This window comes from Hemitrygon akajei, chromosome 8 (assembly GCF_048418815.1).
Source record: "Hemitrygon akajei chromosome 8, sHemAka1.3, whole genome shotgun sequence".
Taxonomy (NCBI): Eukaryota; Metazoa; Chordata; class Chondrichthyes; order Myliobatiformes; family Dasyatidae; genus Hemitrygon; species Hemitrygon akajei.
In genome coordinates, this window is record NC_133131.1 from 161,925,795 (window position 1) to 161,948,945 (window position 23,151).

General features: G+C 40.5%; 1 protein-coding gene across 1 annotated transcript in view; it reads left to right on the forward strand.

Moving 5' to 3' along the window:
- prkag2a (protein kinase, AMP-activated, gamma 2 non-catalytic subunit a) overlaps positions 1-23,151 on the forward strand; it is a 515,738-nt gene that overhangs the window by 372 nt on the left and 492,215 nt on the right. The window lies entirely within an intron of this gene.

Sequence of the window (23,151 nt, forward strand, 5' to 3'; positions counted from 1 at the left end):
ATCTCATGGAGGATCAAACGAGTGAAAAAAAAACCGAACGGGTGCTGGATCCTGAAGTCTGTTCTCGCAGAATTCGGCAATGCTCTTCACTGCCAGGTCAATAAGTCTTTTAGCGAAGAATAATTTTTACCTCAATCACCAAATGGTGGAAAAAGGATTGTTCTTACATCCATTATCATTCAGTCGCTGTCGACCTCTGTCGTTTCTTCGATGCACTTTAATCTGTAGAAGCATAGTTATCCAATATCTTCACGGCTGAGGGGTCATGGCAAGAGTTAGCCCGTAATTCCTGGCACTGAATAAAGTGGAAAAGGAGGATATTCAGCCTTCCAGCGCCGTGGGGCGATCGCTTCAGTATGGTTGAACCATATAATAACTTCATTTTACCTGCTTTGGCTCATATTCCCCAATATCCACACAAACAAATATATATCTTAGCGTTGGTCATGAAAGCACACATTGTCTGATCATTCAGAGTCTTTTGCAGGAGAAAATTCCAGATTTCTACAGAAAGTTACATGGCATGGTAAATAGTGCACGGCACAACGCTTTACAACACCAGGGACCTGGGTTCAATTATCGACACTGCCTGCGGGGAGTTTGTACGTTCTCCCCATGGATAATGGGGTTTTTCCCACAATCTGAAAACCTTCCAGTTGTAACCTAGGGGTTGCTGAGTGGTGTGGCTGAAGGGCTATTTCACACTTCATCTCAATAAATAAACAAAAGAGTGCTTTTTTCAGGCTGGCAAACTGGTGGGATGTCACAGGGATTCATGCTAGGGCCACAATGATTTGCTATCTAATTGGGGACTTAAATGTCGAGGGCAAGATAAGAGGGAATTTAAGTTGGGATACTGGAAAGTCTCTCATTAAAGCCTTTCATTGTAATATTGTTTACAATCAGATTTTTAAAAATATAGACCAAAAACAAAGAGAGGGAATAATTTTTTTTTGAGGTTGGCAGAATGTGCTTAGTGGAGTATTGTAGGGACGAGTCGCTGTAACAGTTTATATAAGCATTTTGGGTGAGGGGACCAAATATCATGTTTCAGCTTGTTTCAATGTGTGGGGATGAGGATGTAAAGAGACATTAGGAGATTATATTCCTGCTAAGTGAGAGGATAGGGGTGTAGCAGTTGGAATGTGTTGTGGGAAAAATGTGAAGTTGTCCAATTCAGTGCACACACTCAACGATTTAGGAATAGCTTCTTCCCCTCTGCTATCAGATTTCTGAGCATTACCTCACTACTTTTTTTTCTTATTGCACTACTTATTTCATTAATATATATATTATTGTAATTTACAGTTTTTACTATTGTGTATTGCAATGTACTGCTGCTGCATAACAACAAATTTCATGACAATATGCCAGTGATATTACATCTGAGTCTGAGTCAGTGCACAAAACATAATAGATCTCTTTTTTTTAAAAACATGGTGACAGACTGGGAAATGTTGAGTTCAAGCAGACTTAGAACCTGCCTTATTCCTGCCTTAAAAGAGCAACTATTTATTCTGAAATAATGCACTCTTCATTGCAGATACTTGCAGTCTTAGTAGGAAAAACAAACTTGCAGCATCTGTCTTGTTAATCCTCCTAAGATTTTTGTCTTTCATTAAGATGACCTCTCATTCTTCTAAACTGCAATAAGTGTAGACTCAAAATGCTGGAGGAATTCAGCAGGTCAGGCAGCCCATTTGATTTCCTCCAGGATTTTGTGTGTGTTGCTCAGGATCTCTTCTGTTTATGAGTATAGAAAAGACTCACCCTTGCCTACCAACCAGGAATTAATGCAGTCGACCATATCTGTACTAGAGTATGGATAATGGGAAAAACAGAAATAAAAAATCTTAATTTTGATTCACAAATTAGATTAGTGTATGCTGGCAGTTGGTGAAAGCACATCTTATTGGTGAATGCATGAATGGGTGTTGAAGGTGAACCTGTGAGTGGTGGTATCTTCATTATTTCTCATTCTCAAATCCCTGGTCTTTCTTACTGGTACAGATCATGGGTTTGGATATTTTCTACTGTGGGGGAATCTAGCACAGTCTCAGAATAGGAGGATGTCCCTTTAAAACAGAGATGAGAAGGAATTTCTTTAGCCAGATAGTGGTGAATCTGTTGAATTCATTGCCAGTGACAGCTGTGGAGGCCATATCATTTGGTGTATTTAAAGTGGAGGTTGATAAGCTCTTGATTAGTAAGGACATCAAAGGTTAAGGAGAAAAGGCAGTTGAATGGGGTTGAGAGGAATAATAAATCAGCCGTGATGGGATGATGGAGCAGACTCGATGGACCAAATCTGCTGCTATGTCTTATGGAAGGTGCTGTTAAAATACCTTTGGTGAGTGGTTGCAGTGTATTTTGTTGTGGGTGCACACAAGATGTGGTGCAATGATGTTGATAAAGAAAAGTGTGACATGTTAAATAGCCTAAAATTTATAATTGTGTTCAGCCAGAAGTACCAAACAGGTGATCCATCTCAGCTTTCTCCATCACAGAAGCCAGTCTCTAGCCAACTGGATCCTCCCTATATCACATCAAAAAGCTACTGAGAGCACTGGACACAAAGGCCATGGGTCCAGACAACATCCCTGCAGTTATACCAAACACCTGCACTGCAGAACCATAAATACCAGCAGATTCTGCAGATGCTGGAAATCCACAGTAACACACACATAAAATGCTGGAGGATCTCAGCAAGTCAGGCAGCAGCTATAGATGGAAATAAACAGTTGACATTTTGAGCCAAGATTCTTCATCAGGACTGAAAAGCAAGGGGGCAATAGTCAGAATTAGAAAATGGTGGGGAGGGTGCTTGAGAAGTAAGGAGGGAAGAGTTGGAGAGCAGTAGATGGGAGTTCAGTGAGACTCTCTCTCACATCTCCCCTTCTGATATTTCTGCTATATTATTCTGATGATTGAGTTCAAGAGTCACTTGGTAACATTGCAGCTCCGTAAAACTCTGGTTAGACCACATTTGGAGTTTTGTGTTCAGTTCTGGTCACTTCATTCTAGGAAGGATGTGTAGGCTTTAGAGAAGCTGAAGACATGATATTCTAGAATGCTGCCTGGAGAAAAGCTTGTCTCATGAGGAAAGGTTGAGGAGTTAGGGCTTCTCTCTTTGGAGCATAGGAGTATGAGAGGTGACTTGATAGAGGTGTACAAGTTGTTAATAGGCATAGATAGAGTGGACAGCCAGCACCTTGTTCTCCAGAAATATATGTGTCTTTTGCCAAGTTGTTGCATTACAGTTTCAACAGAGCAAGTTGAACATGTTTACCATGTCCATAAAATTAAAAAAAAATCTGATCTTGCTAAATATCAGTCTGCTTATGATGAATGTTATGAACGATGATGCTATCAAAGTTTTTTTCCTTTTTCTTTTTCCAATATTTTTATTAGTTTCTACACAGAAGAATATAGGGTACAAGAAAGTGTATATTAAAGGTAAAAAAACATTTTTTAAAACTACCAATTACATTATATCTGTTCATAATAACAATCTCATTACCCGGTATTCATATAAGTTAATCAATAGTTAATTGAACTAATTTATTACAAAAAAAAGAATCTAACCCCTACCAAGACCGAAGCTGTTCATTAAGGAGAAAAGAAGGTAAAATACCTTCTCATATAATAAAAATCAATAATAGCCATCATCTGAGTTTAAACAACGAATTGAAAGTTTTAAAAGTAATTCAGAAAAGGTCCCCACAATGTTTGAAAGTCTTGATGAGATTCAGAAATTGAACAATGAATCTTCTCTAAATCTAAACATGACATAATGTCACATAACCATTGAGCATGAGTAGGAGGAAAAACATCTTTCCATTTAAACAAAAGCGTCCTCCTAGCGATAAGAGAGCTAAAGGCCAAAATATGTAAATCAGATGCCTTCAGCTTAATATCTTGTCATGCAACAATACCAAATAGAGCTGTCAGAGGATTAGGCTTAAAATTGACTTTAAAAAGTAAGGAAAAAGTTTGAAAAACTTCCTTCCAAGATTTGGACAAGTCAGACAGGCAGACATACTTTATTGAAATGTACATAATTGAGATCTTAAAAAGTCTCTGACTTGTAAATATCTAAAAAAGTGAGTTTTGGGTAAGCTATATTTAGCTGACAATTGCTCAGATTAAAAAAGGTTTCCTCCAACAAACAGATCCCAAAAACATTTAATACCCAACCTGTCACATTCTTTAAAAACTAAATCAGTCATGGAGGGTTTAAAAAAAATAGAATAAATGGGAAAATCTCAGTAAACCAAAGTGTTTTCTAAATTGTATCCAGATCCTCAGAGTATGTTTAACTATTAAATTATCAGTTAGTTTACTTACAGATAAAGGAAGTGAGGATCCAAGAAGAGAAATATTAGAACATTTATTAACAGAGTTAGCATCTAAAGAAACCTGTACAGGACAATCTATACGATTAATATAATATAGCCAAAACGTAAGATATTGTATAGTAACTTCCCAGTAATAAAACCGAAAATTAGGTAAGGCTAAACCTCCAGACTTTTTAGTTCAGTGTTGAGCTGAGTGAAGTTATCTATGCTGGTTCAGGAGCCTGATGATAGATGGGTAATAATTGTACCTGAACCTGATTGTGCACCTCCTGCGTGATGGTAGAAACCCGAGGAGAGCATTGCCTAGATGGTGGGATGAATCCTTGGAGAAAAAGATGTATGTTAATTTGAGTGGATGTAGGAGTTTGAGAGAAGATTTGCAAGGATTGTAAATACATAACCTGGATCAGTAGGGCTGAATGGGCTTTTCCTATAATTCACATCAATGCAAAAACAGAGTTACCATTCTGGATTTTGTATCACAATTTGATAACAAAAGTGATAATCATTCCTAAAAGAAGATAACAAAAGTGCAGATTTTGCTGTGGGAGTATTTAGTTATTTTTAACTGTGGACAAGAGGTAGGGTTCAAAATGTATTCTCAGAACTGAAGGAGTGTTATTTATACACCCACAAGATAAGAACATAACTGACGAAGCCAGTGATTATGGTGTTTATGAACTGAGGAGAAGGTTAAAAGGAAGTCATTTGGTGGATCTGGAGTTACATATAAGCCAAACCAGGACAAAGGGAGTATATTGAGTTCAAGAATCGCAAGGTAATGTTACAGCTAAATAAAACCCTAAAGAGACCACACTTGAAATACCATGTTCTATTCTGGTTGCCTCGTTATAAGAAGGATGTAGAAGCTTTAGAGAGGGTGCAGAGATTTGAGCAAGCTGGGGCTTTCTCTTTGGCACGAAGGAGGATGAGATGTGATTGATAGACGTGTACAAGATGATAGGAGGCATAGATCAAATGGATAGTTGGAGACTTATTTCCAGTGTGGAAATGGCCAATACTGGCGGTCAATGGGAGAGGTGTTAAGGTGATTTGAGAAAAGTATAGGAGGGAAATGAGAGATAGTTCATTACACAGAGATTGTTGAGTGCTTGGGAAGACATACTAGTGGTGGTGGTAGATATATTAGGGGCATTTAGGAGACTTAGATGGACACATGAATTATAGAAAAAATGGAGGGCTATGTAGGAGGAAAGAGTGAGATGGATTTTAAGAAGGCTAAAAGGTCAGAACAATAATGTGGGCTGAAGGGCCTGTACTGTGCGGACTGTTCTAAGTTCTATGTTCTATTTCCTTCCCTGAAGGACATATTCCAGTAGTTTCATGATTGCATTACAGATGTTAATTTTTATTTCCATTTCATTAACTACTTGAATCTGAATTCCCAGCTATCATATTTCAGGCTTCTGGATGTAAACAATCACTGTGCTACTGTAACCTATGTTTTTGGATAATAGTATTATCTAGACATTCAATTCAGGATTTTATGTTGTATTAAAAACAAATCTGAAAAAGGTATTATCATCTTTATCGTCAAATTAAAGTTAAAGTTTATTGTCATCTAACTGTACAGACAGACATACTTTATTGATCCCAAGGGAAATTGGGTTTCATTACATCCGCACCAAGAATAGTAAAGAAATAAGGCAATATAAAACCATAAATAATTAAATAATAATAAGTTAATCATGCCAAGTGGAAATAAGTCCAGGACCAGCCTATTGGCTCTGGGTGTCTGACACTCGGAGGGAGGAGTTGTAAAGTTTGATGGCCACAGGTTGGAATGACTTCCTATGACACTCAGTGTTACATCTCGGTGGAATGAGTCTCTGGCTGAATGTACTCCTGTGCCTAACCAGTACATTATAGAGTGGATGGGAGTCATTGTCCAAGATGGCATGCAACTTGGACAGCATCCTCTTTTCAGACACCACCATCAGAGAGTCCATTACGCTGTTATGTGCTGGGGCAGCAGGCTGAGGGTAGCAGACACCAACAGAATCAACAAACTCATTCGTAAGGCCAGTGATGTTGTGGGGGTGGAACTGGGCTCTCTGATGGTGGTGTGATATATATATGTGTGATATATGTATTGTGAGTGCACTATGGTCATGAGGAATGTTGTTTTACTTGGTTATGTACATGTGCGTATATATATATATATTTATATGTGTATATAACCAAGTAAAACAATATTCCTCATGACCATAGTGCACTCACAATACATATACCACACATAGCACTTAGAACTTAGATGTGCAAAGTGCATGTAGTATGTAACACAGGTAAACAGCTTGATGTCCTGGTCACGAGACCTCAGTGGTGACAGGGTATTCATTAGTTTCACAGCTTGAGGGAACATGCTGTTACCCAGTCTGGCATTCATAGTCCTGATGCTCTGCACCTTTTTAAAAGCCTATGCCTCAAAAAACGGCAGCACCAGTCATTAAGGAACCCTACCACGCAGCAAATGCCCTCTTCTCATTACACCATTAAAGAGGAGTTGCAGGAGCCTGAAGCTATACACTCAAAATTTTAGGAACAGCTTCTTCCTCTCTACCATCAGATTTCTGAACGAACAGTGAACCCATGAACACCACCTCACTATTTTTTCCTCTCTTTTGCAAGTAATGAAGAAAAAAAATTAGCACAGCAGCTGGTTATGTCAGTGGTAGTAGTGGTAATATGTTGAATTTCAGTACTGCGAAAGGAGCTGGTTAAGTCTCTTAAATAATTTGCAGAGGTGTGAAGGTTATGTTTCATTAGGAGTTTGAGGACAATTGGTATGTTACCAAAGACTCTAGCAAATTTCTACAGAGGTACTGTGGAAAGCATTCTAACTGGTTGCGTCACTATCTGTTATGGAGGGGCCACTACACATCTACAGACGGTTGCATACTCAGCCAGCTCCATCAGGGCACTACCCTCCCTGGCATCGAGGACATTTTCAAAAGGCGATGCTTCTAAAACTCGGTGTCAGATGTGGGAGGTCCTGGAGACTCCCAGCCTCCTGGATGGCCATATCTGTACCAGGTGCGTCGAGCTGCAGCTCCTTAGGGACTGGGTTAGTGAACTGGAGATGCAGCTCAATGACCTTTGTCTGGTCAGGGAAAGTGAGGAGGTGATGGAGAGGAGCTGTAGGCAAGTGGTCACACTGGGGCCTCGGGAGGCAGATAAGTGGCTAACAGTCAGGAGAGGGAAGGGCAAGAGTCAGATATTAGAGAGTACCCCTGTGGCTGGCCCCTTAACATTAAGTACTCCTGTTTGAGTACTGTTGGGGAGGGCGGCCTACCTGGGGGAAGCAACAGTGACTGTGCCTCTGGTACAGAGTCTGGCCCTGTGGCTCAGGAGGGTAGGGAAAGGAAGAAGATGGCAGCAATGATAGGGGACTCTATAGTTTGGGGGTCAGTTAGGTGATTCTGTGGACACAGGAAAGAAGCACGGATGGTAGTTTGCCTCCCAGGTGCTAGGGCCTGGGATGTTTCAGATCGTGTCCAAGATATCCTGAAGTGGGAAGGAGAACAGCCAGAGGTCGTGGTACATATTGGTACCAATGACATAGGTAGGAAAAGGGAGGAGGTCCTGAAAACAGACTACAGGGAGTTAGGAAGGAAGCTGAGAAGCAGGACCACAAAGGTAGTAATCTCGGGATTACTGCCTGTGTCACATGACAGTGAGTATAGGAATAGAGTGAGGTGGAGGATAAATGCGTGGCTGAGGGATTGGAGCAGGGGACAGGGATTCAGATTTCTGGATCATTGGGACCTCTTTTGGGGCAGGTGTTACCTGTACAAAAAGGATGGGTTGCACTTGAAACCCAGGGGGACCAATACCCTGGTGGGGAGGTTTGCTAAGGCTATTGAGGAGAGTTTAAACTAGAGTTGCTGGGGGGTGGGAACCAAACTGAGGAGATGGAGGAAAGGGCGGTTGGCTCACAAATAGAGAAATCTTGGAGACAGCGCAAGAGGGAGGATAGGCAGGTGATAGAGAAGGGATGAACTCAGACCGATGGTTTGAGATGTGTCTATTTTAATGCAAGGAGTATTATGAACAAAGCGGATGAGCTTAGAGCATGGATCAGTACTTGGAGCTATGATGTTGTGGCCATTACAGAGACTTGGATGGCTCAAGGGCAGGAATAGTTACTTCTAGTGCCAGGCTTTAGATGTTTCAGAAATGATGGGGAGGGAGGCAAAAGAGGGGGGGTATGGCACTGTTGATCAGAGGTACTGTCAGAAAAGGAGGAAGCCATGGAGGGATTGTCTATGGAGTCTCTGTGGGTGGAAGCTCTGGGTGTTTGTTATAGACCACCCAATAGTAACGGACATCGAGGTGCAGATAGAAGATAGGTACAGAGGAGATGTCAGGGGTAAGTTTTTTACGCAGAGAGTGGTGAGTGTGTGTTATGGGCTGCCGGTGACTGTGGTGGAGGTAGATACAATACGGTCTTTTAAGAGACTGCTGGATAGGTATATGGAGCTTAGAAAAATAGAGGGCTGTGGGAAACCCCAGGTAATGTGCGGCTCAGCATTGTGGGCCGAAGGACCTGTATTGTGTTGTAGGTTTTCTATGTTTCTATAAGTTAATCCTTTCAATCCTGGAATCATTCTCATGAACCTCCTCTGGATCCTTTCCAATGCCAGCACATCCTTTCTTAGGTAAGGGGCCCAACTGTTATTGACTGTACAGAGTCAAATGTATCCATAGTCCTGGTGCTGAGTTGCTGACTAGTCCGAGTTTGTTTCTTGTAGATGGCTGATGATCCTGGATGATGATGGATACAAATGCTGTGCTCTTACTTAAGTTTGTGTGCTCAGTTTCTGTAATTGTCCCATCAGGGTGCTTCTTGACAATGAATTCTGTAAGTCTGGCAGAAGCAAAAACTAGCTGAATTAGACCATAAAACATATAAACATAATTAGGTCATTCGACCCCTCAAGTCTTCTCTGCCATTCCATCAAGCTCGTTCTCCAGCCTTCTCCACATAACCTTTCTTGCCCTTTCTAATCGAGAACCTGTCAACCTTCGCTTTAAATATACCCAATGACTTGGCCTCCACAGCCATCTGCGGCAATGAATTCCACAGATTCAGCACTTTCTGCGAAATAAATTTCTCATCATCTCTGTTCTGAAGGGACGTGCTTCTATTCTGAGGCTGGGCCCTCTGGTCCCAGACTTCGCTATTACAGAAAACTTGGTCTCCATTCATTTTCTATTAACTGGAGGAATTCTTTTGAAATTCAGTTTTGATTGACAAATTCTTTCATGTCGGAAGATACCTTTTGATTTTGTTTGCACATCTTGGACTTTGAATGGTGGGGAAGCAAATAATTTATAGAACAGATCCTTCCTGATGGGGGAATATATCTAGCTGTGAGGGGCTGATGGAGTGAGGTGCAGGGAGCTTGGTGCTGAGCAATATGTTTAGCCCTCACTGAAGCGTGATACAGGCTCTAAAGCATTTCTGTGGCTTTGGGGTTATTGCCTAGAAATTGGTTATCATATGTTAAATATATCCCATACAAAATGCAAATACCCAAGAGGACACCCTGTTTAAGATAAAATCATGATGATCAGAAAATGGTCGCTGATGTTGTGCATAGTTGACAAAATAAAATGCATTGTCAAAGTATGTTTCTATGTATGTTGCCATATACTATCTTGAGGTTCATTTTCCTGCAGACAATTGCAGAAAAATAAAGAAATAAATAGAATTACAAAATCCTATACATAAACAAAGACTCAGCAACCAATGTGCAGAAGAAGACAAATTAGTATGCAAAAAGTATACAATAATACTGAGAATATGAGTTTTAGAGTACTTGAAAGTGAGTCTGTAGTGTTACGAAGGATGAACAGCTCTGATGGGCAGAAGGGTGCAAGATTGCCCATGTCCCCCTCCCCTGGGAGAATCACAAACTGTTACTGTTACCACGCTGCTCATGAGAGAGAATGAGAGAGACACACAGATAAGAGGAAAACAAATTGGAACATCTGCTGCTGATAAGAGAGAGGAGAGGAGCCATTGATTTACTGTTATGTCTTTTGGAGAGGGCTGTTTAATTGGTACCATTCTGTTCATTAAAATTCCTCAGTGGACAGCCGGAGTGGGCTGGTTTGATGGGCTAAGCCATTCAAAACTGATTGACACCTGAGACCCCGTGAGTAGGGATAAAAGTGAGGTCTGGGGAGACACCCCTCAGATGCACCAAGAGACACACTAGTGAGCACTGCTTAAGTGTTGGAACCCACGAGAAAAGTGTGGGGCATCGGAGACCGAACGAAAGATCGGTCAATTTTAACTCTCACAGTGTTTATAGCGAGGCCGGTGGGGGCTTGTGTGTGTATCCACCCTTGCCTGGGTGACGAGTCCACCATAGAAGAACGGTCTAGCTAAAGGACAGAGGGGTCATGCCTGAATGGCCACAACAACATATCGACGGATCAAGAAAATAAAGGAAGGTTTGAATGACTGTAGCTGTCACTGTTTGCTCTCCCTCTCTCTCTCTCCCTCCAACCAACGGTTACAACAAAAGAACCAACTACTACCTCAGCCTACATGAACTGAACTGAACTTTATACTTTCCCATGATAATTCCTTATCCCCTAGACAACGATAGAGCTTGTTTATTATTGATTATTATTATACCCACACTTTTAGGTTTAGTATTGCTAACGTGTATTATCTGTATATTTGCATTGTTGATATTGATTTGTATATTTTACTAATAAACACTGTTTTGAAAATAGTACCAGACTCCAACGGATAGTTCTGTCTTTGCTGGTAAGACACCCAGTTACGGGGTACGTAACAGTAGGTTGTAGAATCAATTTAGATTTGTGGTGAGTGAAATTATCCACATTGGTTCAGAAGCCTGATGGTTGTAGGGTAATAACTGTTCTTTAACCTATAGCTTCTGTACTTTCTACCCTATGGCAATAGCAAGAAGAGAGTATGGCCATGGTGGGGGTCCTTGATGATGAACACTGATTTCTTGCAGCTAAATAGTGAGGAGGGCTGTGCCTGTGATGGACTGGGCTGTATCCACCACTTCCTGTAGTCTTTCCCATTCCTGGACATTGACGTTTCTGTACCCTGATGCAATCAGTTAGGATACTCTTCACTATGCATCTATAGATGTTTGCCATAGATTTTGGTGACATGTTGAATCTATGCAGACTTCTATGAAAATAGATGTGCTTTTGTTCCTTTTTTGTGATGGCACTTGTGTGCTGCTCACAGGAGTTGGATAAAATCTTTGTCCTTACCTTGTAATGTGCTGTTCTGCTGCTGGAAAATACTCTGTGCGTACAGTATATGCCTATGACAATGAACGTGAATTTGAATCAACCTCAAAAGAAGTCTCCACATGTCAGAAACAAAACAACTTTGGACGGAGGTAAAATGAGAGGGGGAAACATTGCAATCTCCATCGTCACTCGCCATGTATTCCTATTCCCCAAATGAGTTTCAATCCATGAGTGACTCCAGAGCTCTTTGAGATGTCCGATTATCAAGAGGCCAGAGAACACAGCACATGTGGCACGTGGTAAATTGAGCTCTGACCAGCCACCAATCCAGACAGCAGAAGTTTGAGTGAAGGGGGTTTCAATCAGGTCACTGACTGAGTAGAAAAAGGCAGCGGTGGATTGTGGTGGCGTAAATTGAGCTCTGACCGGTGACCGATCGGTGTTTAGGGTTAATTAGCAATAGCAAATTAAAGGAAAGAAGGGTCAAGCGCAGCAGCCTTCGTTGCAGCTCCCACCGTCTGAGTGGACAGAGTTAGAGTGGAATTATGGAGGCTTCAGCAAAGAGAGGCTTCATTCAGAGAAAGCAAAGGAAAGTAAAGCTCAAGGTTTTTTTTCCTGCCCTTCTTTATATCTGCTCAGCTAAGACGGTAGAGATGCCAGGCAGGATAGTTAAATGCTCCTCTTGCAGGATGTGGGAAGGTGGGGAGGCCTCCAGTATCCCTAATGACTACATCTACGAGAAGTGCATCCAGCTACAGCTTCTAACAATCCGTGTTAAGGAGTTGGAGCTGGAACTGGATGAACTCTGGATCATTTGGGAGGCTGAGGGGGTGGTAGATAGGACATATAGAGAGTTAATTACACCCAAGGTGCAGGACACAGGAAACTGGGTGACAGTCAGGAAGGGGAAAGGGGTTAACAGCCTGTGCAGAGTACCTCTGTGATCATACTGTCAACAACAGGTGTACCACTTTTGATACTATTTGGGGGGGTGACCTAACAGAGAAAAGTCACAGTGGTTGGGTCTCTGGCACTGTCTGCCTCTGCATCTCAGAAGAGCAGGGTGGAGAAGAGGTACACTGTGGTGAAAGGGGATTCCTTGGTTAGGGCAAGGGACAGGAGGTTTGGTGGATGAGAAAAAGATTCCCGGATGGTATGTTGCCTCCCAGGTGTCAGGGTTCAGGACATCTCGGATTAAGTCCTCTACATTCTTAAATGAACAGCCAGTAGTCATGGTCCATATAGGTACCAATGACATGGGTTAGACGAGTGACTAGGTTCTGCACAGGGAGTTCAGGGAGTTGGATGCTAAGTTAAAGGACAGGACTTCCTGGGTTGTGATCTCAGGATTGCTACACGTGCTAGTGAGGCCAGAACTACAAATATTATACAGTTGCTGAGGAGTTGTGTAGGAGGGAGGCTGAAGATTTTTGGATCATTGGACTCTCTTCCAGGGAAGGTGGGGCCTGTACAGAAGGGACATTTGGCACTTGAACTGGAGGGGGACTAATATCCTAATGCTGCATGGTGGGGTTTAAACTAGAATTGTAGGGGAAAGGGAACCAGAGTGCTAGAACAATTAGTGGAGAGGTTGTAGAGGCAGATGTTGTAAGACCTCAGACAAAGTTATGAATGGAATTATTGATTATGGTGTGACTAGTGTCCTGAGCTGTGTTTGAAGAAGCAAACATTCAAATTCTTCATCATTATCTTGGCAAAACAAGCAAAATATTCTACTATTTAGAATATTTTTGTGTGTGTATATGGTACTCCATCAGTTGTACAAGAAATCGTGTTCCTAATCAAAACGACGAACTACAGAGTTATTATTCAGAGGAATTGATTTTAAAATACTGGTGTCCATTTTGAGAACAGTGATGCACACTTCTGATACTGCAGGCATTACTAATCTTTCACCAGTTTTATGAGATTTTCCACACTTTGTGATGACGAGTGCTCACTGCCTGCAGAGCTATGGTATTTCCTGTGTTCTCATGCCTCATCCTTCTTTTTTGGAAGTGCCTGCTCTACTAACGGCTGGTCAGGTCTCGTGCCTCAAGTCAGGGTGCCACTTACTGCCCCCCACCCCCAAGAATATTCTAATATTTGGCTGACATGGACATCCTGTGCTGAATGCCTTACTTCTGTTAATGTAATTAAATGAATATTGTCTTTTGGATTGCTGCAAAACCAGACAGCAACTTGTTTTTTTCTACTACATCAAGAACTCAGAATCAGGTTTATTATCACTGTCATGTGTCGTGAAATTTGTTAACTTAGCAGCAGCAGTTCAATGCAATACGCGATATAGAAGAGAGAAAAAATAAGTAAATCAATTACAGTATACGTAAACATAAGCTGTAACTGGGAAGTATATAAGTCTTTATTCACAACAAATCTCCAAAAGGATCCAAGAGAGTCTCCCACTGTCTTGACATGATGTTTAATACTTCTTCAACACAGATAGCAATAAACAATTACCTACAGTTTCAACTGCTAGAATCACCAGCTTTAACATTTTGAATATAGATAAATTTATATATTTACCACAGCAGCACATCCCATCCAGCAGAACCACTTTGAATATTCAATACTGGTGTCTGTTCCAAAAGCCCGAGTACAAACAGCAGACACCAAAGTATATCGCTTTTGATTCTCTGTTGATACTTGTTTTTAACTTTTTAACAAAAGAAAATTTCTTCAAAAACTTTTCCATTGTTGATAAAATATACATGGCCATTAGCAATGTCTCATTTTCTCACATAGTTGACTCATCCAGTTGTATCCCAAATTCTGTTTTACGTAGCTCTGTGCAAAGTTGATACTCAATGTCTTCACTCATTTTGTCAATACGACATGGAATTGATTTTAAAATACTGGTGACCATTTGAGAACAGTGATTCACACTTCTGATACTGCAGGTATTAGTAATCTTTCACCAATTGTATGAGATTTTCCACACTTTGCTACCATTTTGGAAATGTAATAACAAGCAATGAGACTACTATCAAAATTATTTTCAGCTTTCTTCACAAATGACTTAAGTGTGTGCAACACTTTTCAAATGCTTCTTTCATCTTCTGGAACCGAGTAATACCATAAGTAGCCTTTTCAGGCTGTCTTTTATGGAAGTGTGTTCCTGCAATCTTTATGGTTTCATGGCTTCATTAGACAGTACAGTATTACAAGTAAGACACATGGGGGCGTCACTGGTCTGACGGGAATGAAATAAAACCATAATCCAGGTATGTAACATTGTATTAACCATATAACAATTACAGCACGGAAACAGGCCATCTCGGCCCTTCTAGTCCATGCCAAACGCTTACTCTCACCTAGTCCAACTGACCCGCATTCAGCCCATAACCCTCCATTCCTTTCCTGTCCATATACCTATCTAATTTTACTTTAAATGACAATACTGAACCTGCCTCTACCACTTCTACTGGAAGCTCGTTCCACACAGCTACCACTCTCTGAGTAAAGAAATCCCCCTCGTGTTACCCTTAAAGTTTTGCCCCCTAACTGTCAACTCATGTCCTCTTGTTTGAATCTCCCCTACTCTCAATGGAAAAAGCGTATCCACGTCAACTCTATCTATCCCCCTCATAATTTTAAATAACTCTATCAAGCCCCCCCTCAACCTTCTACACTCCAAAGAATAAAGACCTAACTTGTTCAGCCTTTCCCTGTAACTTAGGTGCTGAAACCCAGGTAACATTCTAGTAAATCTTCTCTGTACTCTCTCTATTTTGTTGACATCTTTCCTATAATTTGGTGACCAGAATTATACACAATACTCCAAATTCGGCCTTACCAATGCCTTGTACAATTTTAACATTACATCCCAATTCCTATACTCAATGCTCTGATTTATAAAGGCCAACATACCAAAAGCTTTCTTCACCACCCTATCCACATGAGATTCCACCTTCAGGGAACTGTGCACCATTATTCCTAGATCACTCTGTTCTACTGCATTCTTCAATGCCCTACCATTTACCATGTATGTCCTATTTGGATTATTCCTACCAAAATGTAGCACCTCACACTTATCAGCAATAAACTCCATCTGCCATCGTTCAGCCCACTCTTCTAACTGGCCTAAATCTCTCTGCAATCTTTGATAACCTACTTCATTATCCACAACGCCACCTACCTTAGTATCATCTGCATACTTACTAATCCAATTTACTACCCCATCACCCAGATCATTAATGTATATGACAAACAACATTGGACCCAGTACAGATCCCTGAGGCACACCACTAGTCACTGGCCTGCCTCCAACCTGACAAACAGTTATCCACCACTACTCTCTGGCATCTCCCATCCAGCCACTGTTGAATCCATTTTAATACTTCAATATTAATAGATAGATAGATAGATACTTTATTCATCCCCATGGGGAAATTCAACTTTTTTCCAATGTCCCATACACTTGTTGTAGCAAAACTAATTACATACAATACTTAACTCAGTAAAAAAAAATATGATGTGCATCTAAATCACCATCTCAAAAAGCATTAATAATAGCTTTAAAAAGTTCTTAAGTCCTGGCGGTAGAATTGTAAAGCCTAATGGCATTGGGGAGTATTGACCTCTTCATCCTGTCTGAGGAGCATTGGATCGATAGTAACCTGTCGCTGAAACTGCTTCTCTGTCTCTGGATGGTGCTACGTAGAGGATGTTCAGAGTTTTCCATAATTGACCGTAGCCTACTCAGCGCCCTTCGCTCAGCTACCGATGTTATACTCTCCAGTACTTTGCCCACGACAGAGCCCGCCTTCCTTACCAGCTTATTAAGACGTGAGGCGTCCCTCTTCTTAATGCTTAATGCTTCTTAATGCTCTTCTTAATACCCAACGACTGAACCTTCCTAACTAACCTTCCGTGCGGAACCTTGTCAAAGGCCTTACCGAAGTCCATATAGACAACATCCACTGCTTTATCTTTGTCAACTTTCTTCGTAACCTCTTCAAAAAATTCAATAAGTTTTGTCAAACATGACCTTCCATTCACAAATCCATGTTGACTGTTCCTAATCAGACCCTGTCTATCCAGATAATTATATATACCATCTCTAAGAATACTTTCCATTAATTTACCCACCACTGACATCAAACTGACAGGCCTATAATTGCTAGGTTTACTCTTAGAACCCTTTTTAAACAATGGAACCACATGAGCAGTACGCCAATCCTCCGGCACCATCCCCGTTTCTAATGACATTTGAAATATTTCTGTCAGAGCCCCTATTTCTACACTAACCTCCTTCAAAGTCCTAGGGAATATCCTGTCAGGACCCAGAGATTTATCCACTTTTATATTCCTTAAAAGCACCAGTACTTCCTCCTCTTTAATCGTCATAGTTTCCATAACTTCACTACTTGTTTACCTTACCTTATACAATCCAGTATTCTTCTCCTTATTGAATACCGAAGAAAAGAAATTGTTCAAAATCTCCCCCATCTCTTTCGGCGCCACACATAGCTGTCCACTCTTGATTCTCTAAGGGACCAATTTTATCCCTCACTATCCTTTTGCTATTAATATAACTGTAGAAACCCTTCAGATTTATTTTCACCTTACTTGCCAAAGAAACCTCATATCTTCTTTTAGCTTTTCTAATTTCTTTCTTAAGATTCTTCTTACACTCTTTATATTCCTTGAGCACCTCATTTACTCCATGCTGCCTATACTTATTGTAGATATCTCTCTTTTCCCTAACCAAGTTCCCAATATCTCTTGAAAACCATGGCTCTATCAAACTTTTTTAAATAAATTTTTTTAATTAGTTTTTCAAAACATTTTACAAAATTAAAAACCCCAAATCCCAATGAGGAGCATTAATACAGTGCAAAATTAAGCATACAATAACAATATGCTACAAAGGAAGAGAATTTAACAAAAAAGCACCTAAATTAAAGACAAGTGAGCTTAGTGTCCTCCCCAAGCCCCACAACACAAGAAAAAAACAACAACAACTCCAGACCAACCACCACACAATATAGAGAGTATAAGTCAGGACAGTCAAACTCCCAGACTGTGAATACACTTAGCAACAGAGGATAATAATGCCTACTACCAGAAAAAAAAGGGAGCTGAAAGCAAGGGACCGAAAAGAGGAAAAAAAAAGAAAAAAAAAACCCTAGTCAAGAGGAAGGTTATGAAAGTACTCGATAAAAGGTCCCCAGACCTTATGGAACTTTAGATCCGAATTAAGAACTGAATAATGAATTTTTTCGAGGTCCAAGCAGGCCATAATGTCGTTAAGCCATTGCGCATGAGTGGGCGGGGCAACATCTCTCCATCTAAGGAGGATCAAGCGTCTCGCCAGGAGAGAGGCAAAGGATAGTATTCGGCATTTGGTCGGACCCAGACATAAATCTGTCTCGCCCCAAAAACCGAACAGAGCAATTAAGGGGTTAGGTTCTAGGTGCTGATTCAGAATACCCGATAATGTAGTGAAGACATCTTTCCAGAATTTCTCCAAGCTAGGACAGAACCAGTACATATGGATGAGAGAGGCCACGCCCCTCTTGCATTTATCACAGAGCGGACTAATGCTAGGGTAGAATCGAGATAGTTTAGATTTAGACATATGGGCTCTATGAACAATCTTAAACTGTAAAAGGCAATGGCGAGCACAAAGGGAGGTTGAGTTAACTGATTTGAGAACTGAGTCCCAGCTCTCCTCGGATAAGGAGATATTTAAATCCTGCTCCCAGGCCATTTTAATTTTATCCACAGGGGCCCGTCGTAAGGCTGCTAGTTTATCTCGGATAATTGATATTAAACCTTTACCTAGTGGATTAATGGAAAGAAATAGGTCCATAGCATTTTTCGCAGGCATTTCAGGAAAGTTAGGAATTAAAGGAGCAGTAAAGTGTCGGATTTGGAGATATCTGAAAAAGTGAGCGTTAGGCAGGTTGAACTTAACAGAGAGCTGCTGAAAAGAAGCGAAGCGATTATCAATGAAGAGATCTTCAAAATGTCTAATGCCCTTCCTGTACCAAACATGGAATGCTGAATCGTACGTAGTAGGTAAAAAAAGGTGATTATGTGCGACAGGGCTAGAAACGGAAAACCCCTGGAAACCATAGCATTTCCTGAACTGAGCCCATATACGCAAAGTGTGTCTAACAAGAGGATTAGCTATTGATCTGGGCAGACTGCTAGGGAGTGCAGAGTCAAGAAGTGCAGATATAGATAATTCTTTAGTGGAGCTCAACTCCATTGCCACCCAGTTAGGGCACTCGGGTTGACCGTGGAAGAAAGACCAGAAGGCAGCACAACGTATATTAGCTGCCCAGTAATATAAGCGAAAGTTAGGTAAAGCCATGCCACCCTCTTTTTTAGATTTTTGGAGGTGGATTTTATTAATTCTAGAGCGCTTATTCTGCCACAGGTATGACAAAATAATAGAGTCTAAGGAATCAAAAAAAGATTTAGGAATAAAAATTGGGATAGATTGAAATAAGTATAAAAATTTGGGGAGAACATACATTTTAACAACATTAATACGACCTACCAAAGACATAGATAGAGGTGACCATTGTACCAGACTCTGTTTTATAGCATATGAAAGATTGACAAAGTTTTCACGAAAGAGATCTTTAAACTTCCTTGTGACTGTAATTCCAAGATAAGTAAATTGATTATGGACTACTTTAAAAGGGAGATCACGAAATATTAGTTCTTGTGCTTCTTTATTAATTGGGAAAAGTTCACTCTTATGTAAATTGAGTTTATAGCCAGAGATCTGGCTAAACTGGTCAAGAAGTGAAAACATTAGAGGTAAGGATGTAGACGGATTTGAGAGAAAGAGTAATAAGTCATCAGCATAGAGAGAAACTTTATGCTCAACACTCCCTCTCCAAATCCCGGTCAATTCAGGACAATTTCGAAATGCTATCGCCAGAGGTTCTATAGCCAAATCAAAGAGAAAGGGACTTAAGGGGCATCCCTGACAGGTGCCACGTTTGAGATTAAATACTTGGGATTTCTGAAAATTAGTTAGAACAGAAGCAGTAGGACACAGGTACAGCAATTGGATCCAAGAGATGAAAGTTTGGCCGAGGTCAAATTTTTCTAAGACTGCAAAAAGGTAGTTCCACTCTATACGATCAAATGCTTTCTCCGCATCAAGGGAGATAACACATTCAGGAGTCCCAGTTGGAGCTGAGTATAAAATATTAAATAGACGCCGAATGTTAAAAAAAGGGAGACGGTTTTTAATAAAGCCTGTTTGGTCATCAGAGATAATGGAGGGAATAACGGTTTCTAATCTATGAGCCAACACTTTAGCTAAGATCTTTACATCAACATTGAGCAGAGAGATCGGCCTGTACGAGGAACACTCTGTTGGGTCTTTGCCCTTTTTTAAAAGAAGTATAATAGATGCCTCATTGAAAGAGGGTGGCAATTTGCCGTAATTAAACGAGTCAGATAATACTGAAAGTAACTGAGGAGAAAGAAGTGAAGAGAATGATTTATAAAATTCTACAGGGAACCCATCAGGTCCAGGAGATTTCCCTGAGGACAGTGCAGAAATTGCAAAAGATATTTCTTCTGGTGATATAGGCGCATTGAGTTTGGCTTTGAAATCAGATGAAAGTGAGGGGATATTCAGATTCTGTAAAAATTGATCCACAGAGATATTGTCATTCAGAGATTCAGAGGAATAAAGCCGAGAATAAAAATTTTTAAATGCGTCATTAATTTCTAAATGATCCGATGTAAAGTCTCCGTTCTCCTTCCGGATCTTTGTAATATGTTGTTTGGCTTTGGAACGCCTCAGCTGATTGGCTAGGAATTTACCAGACTTATCCCCATGAATGTAAAAGCGACTCTTGCTTTCGAGAAGTTGGTGTTCGACAGGTTGAGTGGACAGAAGGTTAAATTTAGTTTGGAGTTCAATGCGCTTCTTGTATAATTCAGGGTTCTTAGTTTGGGCATATATTTGATCCAAATTTTTAATCTGGTTAATGAGGTCTGCTCGATCTGCACGGGATCTTCTATTGAGATTTGCTGTGTAAGAGATTATTTGACCCCTCAGATATGCTTTCATGGCATCCCAGACAATCTGGGATGGCACTTCAGGTGATGTATTAGTGTTAAAATAAAAGGTTATCTGATCCTTAATAAATTTTACGAAATCATCATCCGATAATAAAGTTGAATCGAACTGCCAGTGTTTATTCCTCTGAGGGAGACCAGGAAAGTTCAGAGAGAGGGTAATTGGGGCATGGTCAGAAATCAGTATACTCTGATAATCACAAGAGTGGGCAAATGGGATAAGTTGGTTATCGAGTAAGAAATAGTCAATTCTAGTGAAGGTATGGTGAACATGTGAGAAAAAAGAATAATCTCTCTCCGTAGGATGGAGGAAACGCCATATATCAGAGATACCAAAATTAGAGAGAAACGATTGAATAGCTAAGGCAGATTTGGTAGGTGATCTGGTAACAGAGGACGATCGGTCCAGTTTAGGATCCAACCAACAGTTGAAGTCACCACCCAGTACAAGAGAGTATGAGTTTAAGTCAGGTAGTGAGGAAAAAAACCGTTCAAAAAAGTTAACATCATCAAAGTTGGGGGCATACAGGTTTGCTAGTGCAACTTTAGTGTTATATAGTTTACCAGAAACAATAATAAAACGGCCATTTGTATCGGATATTTTATTATGGAGTTCAAAAGAAATATTTGAGTTAATAAGAATGGAGACTCCCCTAGCTTTAGCGGCAAAGGATGAATGAAAATGCTGACCCGCCCACTTTGACAGAAGCCGGGAGTTATCAAAACAACGAATATGAGTTTCTTGGAGGAAAGCAATGTCAGCTTTGAGTTGTTTGATATGTGAGAATACCTTCCTCCTTTTAACAGGGTGGTTCAATCCCTTTACATTCCAGCTCACGAATTTAAGTGCACTAGCCATTATCAATTACTAATGCATAAAAGGCAGCAGGCATATAAAAAGTCAAGCAGTACAATAGCAGTCTGGGAGCAGAGATGTAAACATAGATTCATAAAGTCAAAATATAAACATGTCCTGAGCAATAAAGAGAAACAATAAATACAGTGAGTGATGTTGGAACTGGAAAATCACCCCACCCGCACAACCCAAAACTAGACGGCTACCAAAACAAGTAGCTAGCTCTACCAAAAAAATTAACCCAAATACAACTTCCAGATCTGTGTCATTAACAACAGTTCCGTATAAATACTATAGCAAATAGTAACTAGTTTATGCACTAGAAAACATAACTACAGATTAGAACACCTTCTGCAGAAATATAAAACTTAATACAGAGAAAATCGGAAGAAAACCAAAACTAACCTACCCGCGAAAAATTATAGAAGAATAAAGTAAGAGAAAGGGAAAAAATAGGTAAGAAAGAAAAAGAAAAAAGAAGAGGAAGGGGAAAATTATAAATTCAAGACGAGTATTTATCAACCATTTACAGAGAAGGGAGAAAAAAATTCAGAGATTAGAAAAAAGGGGTGAAGAAAAGAAAAAAAAAGATAAAATAAATAAATATTTAAAAAAAGGAAAAATAAATCAGCAATTAAACTGTGAACCAACAAACAGGGAGGCCTTCACTAAAGACTTCGAACCTCCAAAACAAGTTAGGGTTAGTTGTAGAACTCTGTAGGTAAAGTTATACAAGAATAAAAATAGATTACACACACACCAAATCCCGGGAGAGATTGTCAACAGCCCTTAAAGTTTCAATGAATAATGTCTGAGTGATTCAAGTGAAGTTTGAGTCCAGAAAAAGTAATTTTACTACGAGGAGTACTTATCCACCATTTTAGGAGGTCCGATCAGATTCCGAAGATGACTGGATAGCCGGAAGACTTGCCACAAACACTTCAGCTTCCTTCGCTGATTTGAACCACTTGTATTTCCCGGTATTAAGCTTGATTCGTAGATCGGCAGGATTGCGAAGAGAAGGTTTGAAACCACGATCAAAAAGCACTTTCATTGCGCCTTTAAACTCAGCGCGCATCTTTAAGGTCTGGGGTGCAAAATCTTCCACAAAGCGAATGGTTGTATCCTGGAAAGGAAAAGACCCCCTGCGACGCGCCTCTACAATCAGACTGTGTTTTACCTGGTATTGATGGAAACACAAGACTACTGGTTGCGGAAGGGAGCCCAGAATTCCGGGGGGAACGTAAACTCTGTGTGCCCGTTCGAGCTCGGGCAGCTTCGGAAGCAAATCTTTCCCGAATATCTCACAGAGAAACTCGGCGAAAAACTTCACGGTTGATCCCTGTTCAGTCGCCTCTGGCAATCCAAGAATTCTGAGGTTGCATCGCCTGCTGCGATTTTCGAGATCCACCATTTTGGAAAGAAGTTGGTTAGATTTTTCCTCTAAGCTGGAACAGAGAGTCTCCAAGTATCGAACACGACTTTCTAAATCTTCAGAAGTCGAATCGATGCGAGATAAGTGTTCAGCATGTTTGTCCACTTTATCGTTGATCCGATCCAGTTTGTCTTCTAACTGTTTGAAAG